The following is a 9,226-nucleotide window of genomic DNA, read 5'->3' on the forward strand; positions in this document are numbered from 1 at the left end:
TTGAAAGCTACTCTGTTCCACCACCCTACCAAGCTGTGCAATTCCAAAGCTTAATGACTCATTTTGTTCAAAAAAAATTTTACCTCATGTTGCCCCTGATTCTTTCGCCAATCACCTTAAATCTGTACCCTTATTGACCCTTCTGTCATTGGAAACAGTTTCTCCTTATTTGGTCTACTTAAACACTTTATGATTTTAAACACCTTTATCAAATCAAATTAGCCTGCTCTGCTCTAAGGAGAACAATTCAACAATCCCAGATTATTTCTTATTGAATTGAGTGCCTTTCATCTACAAACGGTACATGTGAGATCTTACTGCTTAAAGATTTGCTTGCCTGATGGCTGAGTAGGTATATGCTCTGATAAAAACAAAAAAACTGCGGATGCTGGAAATCCAAAACAAAAACAGAATTACCTGGAAAAACTCAGCAGGTCTGGCAGCATCGGCGGAGAAGAAAAGAGTTGACGTTTCGAGTCCTCATGACCCTTCGACAGAACTTGGAGTTCTGTCGAAGGGTCATGAGGACTCGAAACGTCAACTCTTTTCTTCTCCGCCGATGCTGCCAGACCTGCTGAGTTTTTCCAGGTAATTCTGTTTTTGTTTTAGGTATATGCTCTGTACTAGTCTGATAGCGGACCAGAGAGAGTAAGAATGTCTTGAGATTCATCTCTGGCCTAACTAATCCCTGCCAGGACAGCAAATAAGATGTTACAATTGGCCTTAGTCCATCATAACAGAAGTGGAAAATTCATTTGGTGTTTTCTACTTCTTGTCACTAGTGAGTGAGCCACCCCTGCATGTGTGTGGGTATCAGTTGAGGGCGGAACCTGGCTTGATGGTGATGCTCAACGTGGTTGCATTGATTGTTGGCAATCACAGTCAAAGTTTAAATGAAGAATGGCCATTCAAATGAGCTATGAGGGGGCTGCAAGCTCTTCTAGAATCATATTTCAACACAGGTCACTGCAGTGGAAGAGTGAAAGGAAGAAACGCTGGATGCAGCCTCTCTTAAACTTACCAGTGGCATACATATACCATAAAAAAGATTGCAGTGAAGTCTTTTTTTTCTTGAACAGCACTGTCTTCATTCAAATATTTCAGGCACAACTTTTACAATCTCTTGTTCCCCGTGAGACCAACACAATCAATGAGACCATGAGCCAAAGTTAGAAGTATAACATCAGGAGCATAGAAGCACAGAATTAATCTTTTAACATGGTCATAAAAAGTTGTTCTTTTTTATTTCAGATATTAAATTGGTTAATAGGATTAACTTAATATCTGCATTGCAAACACACCAAGAAAGATTTAGTGCAGGTGCAAGAATTATTTGTACGTGGATAATACTGGCTAGAAAATATACCCTCTCTAAATCATATATAAATCTTAGTAGACTGCAGCCAATTCATTATGCTAATACCCTTCACCTTGTACGTCTGTTATACTGAGGGAAAGTTGACCAAGAACCTTTTGTATTAAATCTTGTTATTTGCATTCACTAGCTTGAAAGCATCTTGTTGCAGAGTTATAATCACAGCTATGGTGCACAGATGGAAATATTGTTTCTGATACAGGGGCCACAAACTCTCTTTCAGGCCTTCACAATGTTAGATATGTTCTTGTTTTTATGCCATACAGTCTTAGCTTCTCAGTTTAACTCCGCATGTGTTATATTATAAAGGAATGAAATTTATAATTTCTTACTGGTGACTCTTCTCTGCAATAGTTCGATTATTTACAAATGTGTCTTTACTTGCTTGGATAAGATTCTCTGGATAAACATTAGCTAAAATTTGTGGAAGTATTCAGTGCAAAAACGCCAACACTGTCTGGCTCCTCTAGGATAGGTATTCTCAATGAAACACCCAGCCATCCTATAGCCAAGGGACAAGAATAAAATGGGAACGTAACCTCAATTCAGCTAACAAAATGACCCTTAAAATGCTTTTATGCAAATATAAGGAATATTAGAAATATATTTTCTTGGAATTACAGTTCTACGCATCATTAGAGAATTTAAACATCAGATATTTCAGAAATGTGTCTGAACATTGATGGACAAAAACAACTGACAAGAAAATAGAGATAAGTATCACAGCATAATTAAAGGTAATAAAAGTAACTATTAGAATAGATAAGGGATTAATGGGAAAGAAAATCATTGATAATTGCAGGAATAATGGCAAAGGCTTTTTTTAGTGAATTTACAGTCGGCAGACCATTAAGGACTTCTTAGGATCACTGAGAAATTCTTCAGGACAGATTGAAGTAGAATCTCAGGCTTGACAGAGATGTTCAACGATTACTTTGCAGCAGTCTATACTGCACATTGTCCAACCACAGTACTAGATGTGGTTTGCACTATAAACTGGAAAATTGGGAATATTACAAGAGGAAGATGGCTTAAACAAAATAAAGTATATTAAACAGCACAGATTTGCAAGCCCCTTGTCCTTACCTTTAACAGCTTGTTGGAGCCTGGGATCGTGCCCTTATATTGAAAAGATGCTCATGTAGTGCCGATTTTCATCAAGGATGACAAGTCAGATAAAGGAACTCCAGGCTCATGAACCTGACATGGATTAGGAGTTCTATTGCATTCCCATAGGCAGAACATTGTGGTTAATGGCTATGGTTCTACTTGGAGATTGGTTATTAGTGGTGTCCCACAGGAATCAGTCTTGAGGCCATTGCTTTTTATTATTTTTATGAATACCCTCCATTTTTATGAATACGGTCCACAAGCTTGCAGATGACACTACAATTTATGTGAATGTCAGGACTGTACGGTAGAACAAATTTAAATGCTAGTTGATTAGACCAAACTCTGGCAAATGTCCTTTAATTTAGATAAGCAGGTGGTGGTGTAATGGTATTGCCATAAGACTGGTAATCTGGAAACCCAGGGGTAATACCCTGGGGACCCAGGTTTGAATCCCACCAGGGCAGATGGTCGAATTCAAATCTAATAAATATCTGGAATTAAAAATCTAATGATGACTGTGAAACCATTGTTGATTGTCAGGAAAACCCATCTGGTTCACTAATCCCCTTTAGGGAAGGAAATCTGCTGTCCGTCCTTACCTGTGTGTGACTCCAGACCCACGAGCAATGTGGTTGACTCGTAAATGCCCTCTGAACAAAGACAATTGAGGATGGGCAATAAATGCTGGCTAAGCCAGTGACGCCTGCATCCCATGAACGAATAAAAGAAAATAATGCATATGAGCAGGGTAAATATGAAGTGTGATTACACAATATGTGATACCTAATTATAATTAGTTGGCAATGGCCAATACTGAGAAGCTGTAACCAAAGCAAATAAGATATTTGGTTGTCTAAATAGAACTATTTAATATATAACAAACTTTCTTTTCCTTGGCTAGACTGCATTTTTTACAATATTGCTATATGGAAGCTTTGGAAAAGTCCAAAGAAGGTTATTAGAATTATCCCGTGTTAACAATCATAGATATTCAGAAAGATTTAAAAAGTTATGTATAATCTCTTTAGAAATGTGTAGTTTTTTTGGGATGATTTGAAAGAGGTATACAAAATTATTAAATGGCTTGATTGTGTTCCTTTTGAGCCACTATTTCAACTAAATAAGTTGGAGAAAACCAGAGGTCATGCATATAAGTTATGTAAGGGAAGGGCTAGAGTAAATATTAGATGGTGCTTCATCTCCCAGAGAATCGTAGACATATGAAACAAGTTATAAGCTCACCTGATGATGAGCACACATTATCTGCGTGCCTTTAAGAAACCATTTATCCAATTCCCAGTTCAGAGGCAGATTACATCATAAAGGGTAGGTAAAATATCAAGCACCTATGGACCAAACAGGACCTCCTCCTGTTCTGTAATGGCTGTGACTCCATGACTATCTGGTCTCCTGAACTTGTTTGATCACCTAAGAGTTGAGAGAAATTTCCTAAATTTTATTATTTTCTGATTGACTTTGAGTTTTTAATCCCTTTTTTTGCCTCTCCCAGAAGATTACATGACTGATGATGAGCAGATGGGTTTGTGTGCTGGTGGGTATGGGTGCCTAATCATGATGCTCTAGGCATCAGGTGGGGTTCGCTCAATGGACTAGCTGGTCTTTTCCATCCTGTCGATGTTATATGTTTGTATGTTTACATTTCTCTTCAGTGTGCAGCTTCAGTGAGGTGCCAGGTAACAGTGTTACTGTTACTGCAACTGTGCAAAGTTGATGTGCGCTGCAGCAAAGCAATAACAGAGTGGAGTGAAGGGGCCCGCAATCAGCAACATTTGTTTCATGGCTTTTATGTGAAACTATTTTGCCCAATATTTCATTGAATTTCACACAGACATTATACATAAGATTTACAGGTTCGCCCAGTAACTTGGTTGGTGTTCTACCCTATGTGTTACTGAGCAATATAGATTGGGCTTGACCCTGCTGAGCTGTCTAATCTTGGGAAGGGTGATGCAGTCAGAAGATGGTGATAATGTCTAGTACAGAGACCAGGTCCTGGTTATAGAGAAAGATGTGTTTAATAATAGGGGCATGAATAACATCATTGGCAACAAAATGCCTCAGTGCTTTAATTGAATTCAGGATATTTATTTTGGCATTATCATTACACCTCCTGACACATCAAAACAAGGCTAACACTGTTTGATAAACTTTAACTCCATTAACTGCCTTTTAACCTTGTCTATCGTCTGTAGAAATTATACTCCAGTCATTATATATCAGCATATCCTTCAACTTACCAGAACCGATGCTGTAGGACATATAAAACAATGTGAAGGAGCTTAAATTCTCTCCATAATGAAACATTTTAATTTGACTCTATTTATTTATTTTCTTTCATAAGCCTCAAACTTATGCTGGGGTACACTTATACAGGCAGCCTTCTGGTATTCTTCCTGCATGTACCATCCTAGACTGAAACAAAAAATACCTGGAAAAACTCAGCAGGTCTGACTGAAATTGTTATCCAGTGACCCCTGCTGGAGAATGTGAGTGTAAGTAGTATAGCAACATAACCAATTTCTAAGGAAACATAAAGAGGACTCCCTTCCCCGCTAGCCTCTTCCCCCCCCCCCCCCCCCCCAAAAAAAAAAAAAACAGCATGCCTGGTATTTAGATACAGTTCATAGTCATAGCAATAACCAGGCCATTTGGCCCCTCAAGTCTGTTCTGCCATTCAATGAGAGTGCAGCTGATCTGCAGCCTGACTGCACATACCTGTATTCCTCTTTGTCCCATATCCCTTAATACTTTTGATCAATAAAATCATTAATCCCAGATTTAAAATGAATAACTAACCCAGCATCAATGCCATTTGCAGAGGAAAGTTCCAAACTTCTACCACCCTTTGTATGTAGAAATGTTTCCTAATTTCACTCTTGAAAAGCCCAGCTCTAATTTTAGGCTATATCCCAGTACTAGACTCCTCAACCAGCAGCAATAGTTTTTTCCCTATCTACCCTATTGGTTCCCCTTTATATTTTGAAAAATTTGATCAATCCTAACCTACTAGATTCCATGGAATACAACCCTAGTTTGGTTAATCTATCCTCATAATTTAACTCTTTGGTGTCCAGATATCATTCCAGTAAATCTACCTGTATTCCCCCCAAGACTAATATATCCTTCCTAAGGCGTGGTGCCCAACACTGAACACAGTACTCCGGGTGTGTAACCAGTTCTTTGTATAGCTGCAGTGTGACTTCTACCTCCTTATATTCTAGTCCTCTAGATATATTCCATTTCTTCTTTTGATTATTTTTTGTACCTGCCTGTGACATTTTAATGATTTACACACACAGACCCCAAAGTCTCTTTGGACCTCCCACTGCCTCTAGCTTTTCATCATTTAGAAAGTACTCTGATATATCCCTTTTTAGATCCAAACTGGATGACCTCACACTTGCTCATATTGATATCCATTTGCCGTGGTTTTTCCCATTCACCTAGTCTATTAATATTCCTTTGTACTTTTATTTTCAGCACCAGCAGCTCTCAGTACTTTGTCCAAGTGGCCATTCTTCACATCTAAATCAAAGTATTAACAAGTTATTTGACCTGACGGTCACACGTACTTTCCGGCAGAAGTCACTAGGTAGTGATCAAGAACAAGAGTCCTGGCCAGTTTTGGCTTACAAAGTCCATGGATGCTGACCAATTCAGCATGAACCAGGAAACTACTTGGTCTATGTAACACGGTTTCATATAAAGCAGACCGTGTACCCATTGACGAAGAAAGTGGAGAGATGTTTTAAATTATCAACTCTGTATTCAATGGACTTCTCTGGGTAACCACCTTTTCTGAAAACTGGTGATCCTTATAGTTATTTTCCAGTGTTCTACGGCTGTGAGATCTCTAGTAGTATACTCCAGCCATTATAAAACAGCATAATTTAATTACTTTTCTCTCCTGCAAAATTTACACAATAAGCTATGCTGTTCTATGGTTCAGTTTATCTAACTGTAGTCAGGGTATCATTAGACTTGAACTAAATGAGTAAGCCACTAAGATATTGCTAGTATCAGAAATCCAAGTTATAAGGAAAGATTGAGGATGTTGGGTTTGTTTTGAGCCAATGGAATTGAATTTTTCATGTATGTGACAAAGGCAAATCATTCACTTTGAGGAAAAAGAAATCTAAATACCAAGGTACATGTTAAATCTTTGTTTCTCTCTCCACAAATGTTTAAAGCATTCTGTATTTTATTTCAGTTTTCCAATATCTGCAGTTTTTTTTTGTAGTTAAATATTGGGAAGTTACAAGTCAGAAAGGAAGTCAGATAAACCTATTTTTTTAATATAACAAGTGTTATTGGCCCATTCAGATTAACCAAAACTGAGTTGTTTGCCCAAAATGACCCTGGTCATTATTTTTAAAAAATCTCTCTGGTGACCAAAAACCAATCTTCCTCCATAAGCCTTGACAGTGAGTGTAGACACTTCATTTGACTTGGCGGAGGGGTTATGTTGGGATGGGGTGAGGAAGGGGAAAACAGGATTTTTTAGTAGAGATCTCTGTGGGCAACTTGATTTTCCCACTCTGTAGCTAATGCACAAGGACCCAGTTGTAGCACTCCTAACTGCCACTACCCTAGTTGAAATTAGAAGCTGTTAATGAAACAGCTCCCTGCACTGAAGGGAATACTTCAAATTGAGATCTTGGTCGAGAGAGGTGTATTATACTGAAAGGATCTACTTTGCAAGTTACTTTTGAAATTAATTATTTGTGCAATGCAGTGTTGAACCAATGTTGCACCACTCAGTCGCACAACTTATTGGAGAGCTAGTGCACTCTACACCAGCATCAATTGTTCTATCAGACATTGCATTCTTTGCTACCATTGTGTCCTACCAATGCCTGAAACTCAGTTAGTATTAATTAAGAAGTATTTTACACAGATATTATGACAAAATGTAATAAGATTTGCACATTTTATGGGTAGCAATCTGATAATTGGCCACCCATGCATCAGCGCCATGTACCGCACAGAACAGCGCAAGACTGAATTAAGCAAAGTAAGAGTATTTATGGTATATAACATGGAGGAGGAAGAAATAAACAGAAATTGGTATCAACATGTATGATTATTAAGAGCTATTATACTGTGAAATGATGAAGCAGAATTTACAAAATGAAGTCTATGTGAATAGTGTTGATAAAACCAAATACTATGTCACTTACAAAATGTTTGCAATTTAGCATTCATGGAACATAATTTAAATGATTACATTCAATGATTACAATTTGCCTTAGTACATACTTCAAAATTAAATTTTAGCATCAACTATTTTATATTAGTCAGACTGAAAGTATTTGTGCTCCACGATGATTTGTGATGAGTTACTTTAAACATACACTTATGCAGTAAGCTTTGAGCACAGTCTAATCGCAAGTACTGTATATGTATTTAACTGCTAAAATAACTGAAGTGTGTGATAATGAAAATGGATATTACATTGGAGCTCACATATCCTTTTATACCCCCCTTTAAGTTTTCTTTGCATTTTTCTCCAAATACTGTTTTTTTGATAGTAAAAATAGAAACAGAACATTCCCAGAAAACTAGGTTTTTAAATTGGCAATTTTTTTTATATATAGGTTCTTACAAAAATACTCCTTTGTTAAAATCTTTACTACCTACCAACAATTAAAACAAACATGACATTTATCTACTCCCATTCTCTGTATACTTCTTTCACCACAACAACCAAACAGCATCATGTGATGTTGTTGTTGTTTTCTAAATGCTAGAAGTGAAATGAGCTTCTGTGACAGATTTGTAGGTACACGCATCATCTGCTGTTTGGTACAAAACCAAGGACCCAAGTCTGAAATAAATTAGTTGATCTCAGCTAGGGCTGAGACAGGCACCAACTGATGATGCCACCAGTGGTCAATAGCTTACCTGTCTCATGCATAAAGAATTGCCACTTGAATGAGAATCCATAAGGGTAAGTAACAGCATATCAGCATGAGTTAACGTATTCAGGGAAGAGGAGCAAACTAAAGTGGAAAGAAAATTAGTAATAGTAAATGTTCGGAAGTGGTCAGGGGGAGAAAACCATGTTTCATTACAGAACCACATCAGCATCAACAAAATAATACAGAATCATAATTGACATATTGTTAGAATATTTTAGTGGTTTAAATAGTCAAATATTACAGCAAGCTTTGAATTAACATTTTAGGCAGAGAGCAATATGAAAAGTGATGTGGATTGAATCTTGGTGTTTGTGAACAATGGCAGTTTAAAGGCAGAGAATGCTACAGTTCTCTTAGTTGTCGAAGTCAATAGATGACCCTTACTTAAATAAGAAAGCTGGTTGCTAGGAAACCTACATACCCAAGATAGGAAACTGTTCTTGCTTATAGGACCTGACGATCATAAAATAACTAGTGTTTTGATAAGTCTTATATGCATTCCTGAGTAGTATATACTGTGTCTCAAGCCAAGAATTGGAGACACATCAGCAGTCAGCCAGAACAGAGCCAGAATGGTGGGAGAATTTATGATGAGATGCATGCACATCCCAGCCTAAAGCAGCTGAATGGTATAAATGTAGAGTTTTCCCCTTTTGAAAGTTAGAATTCTCAGGACAGTCAGAAGTTCACAGCCACAAGAGCTGGAACTGATCACTTTGAGCCCAAGGAGCAGGTCATTAGGCTGTCATTTAATAGAATACTGTAGAATAGCTGTATTATGATAATACTGTTATGT

Source organism: Carcharodon carcharias, chromosome 16 (genome assembly GCF_017639515.1).
Source record: "Carcharodon carcharias isolate sCarCar2 chromosome 16, sCarCar2.pri, whole genome shotgun sequence".
Lineage (NCBI taxonomy): Eukaryota > Metazoa > Chordata > Chondrichthyes > Lamniformes > Lamnidae > Carcharodon > Carcharodon carcharias.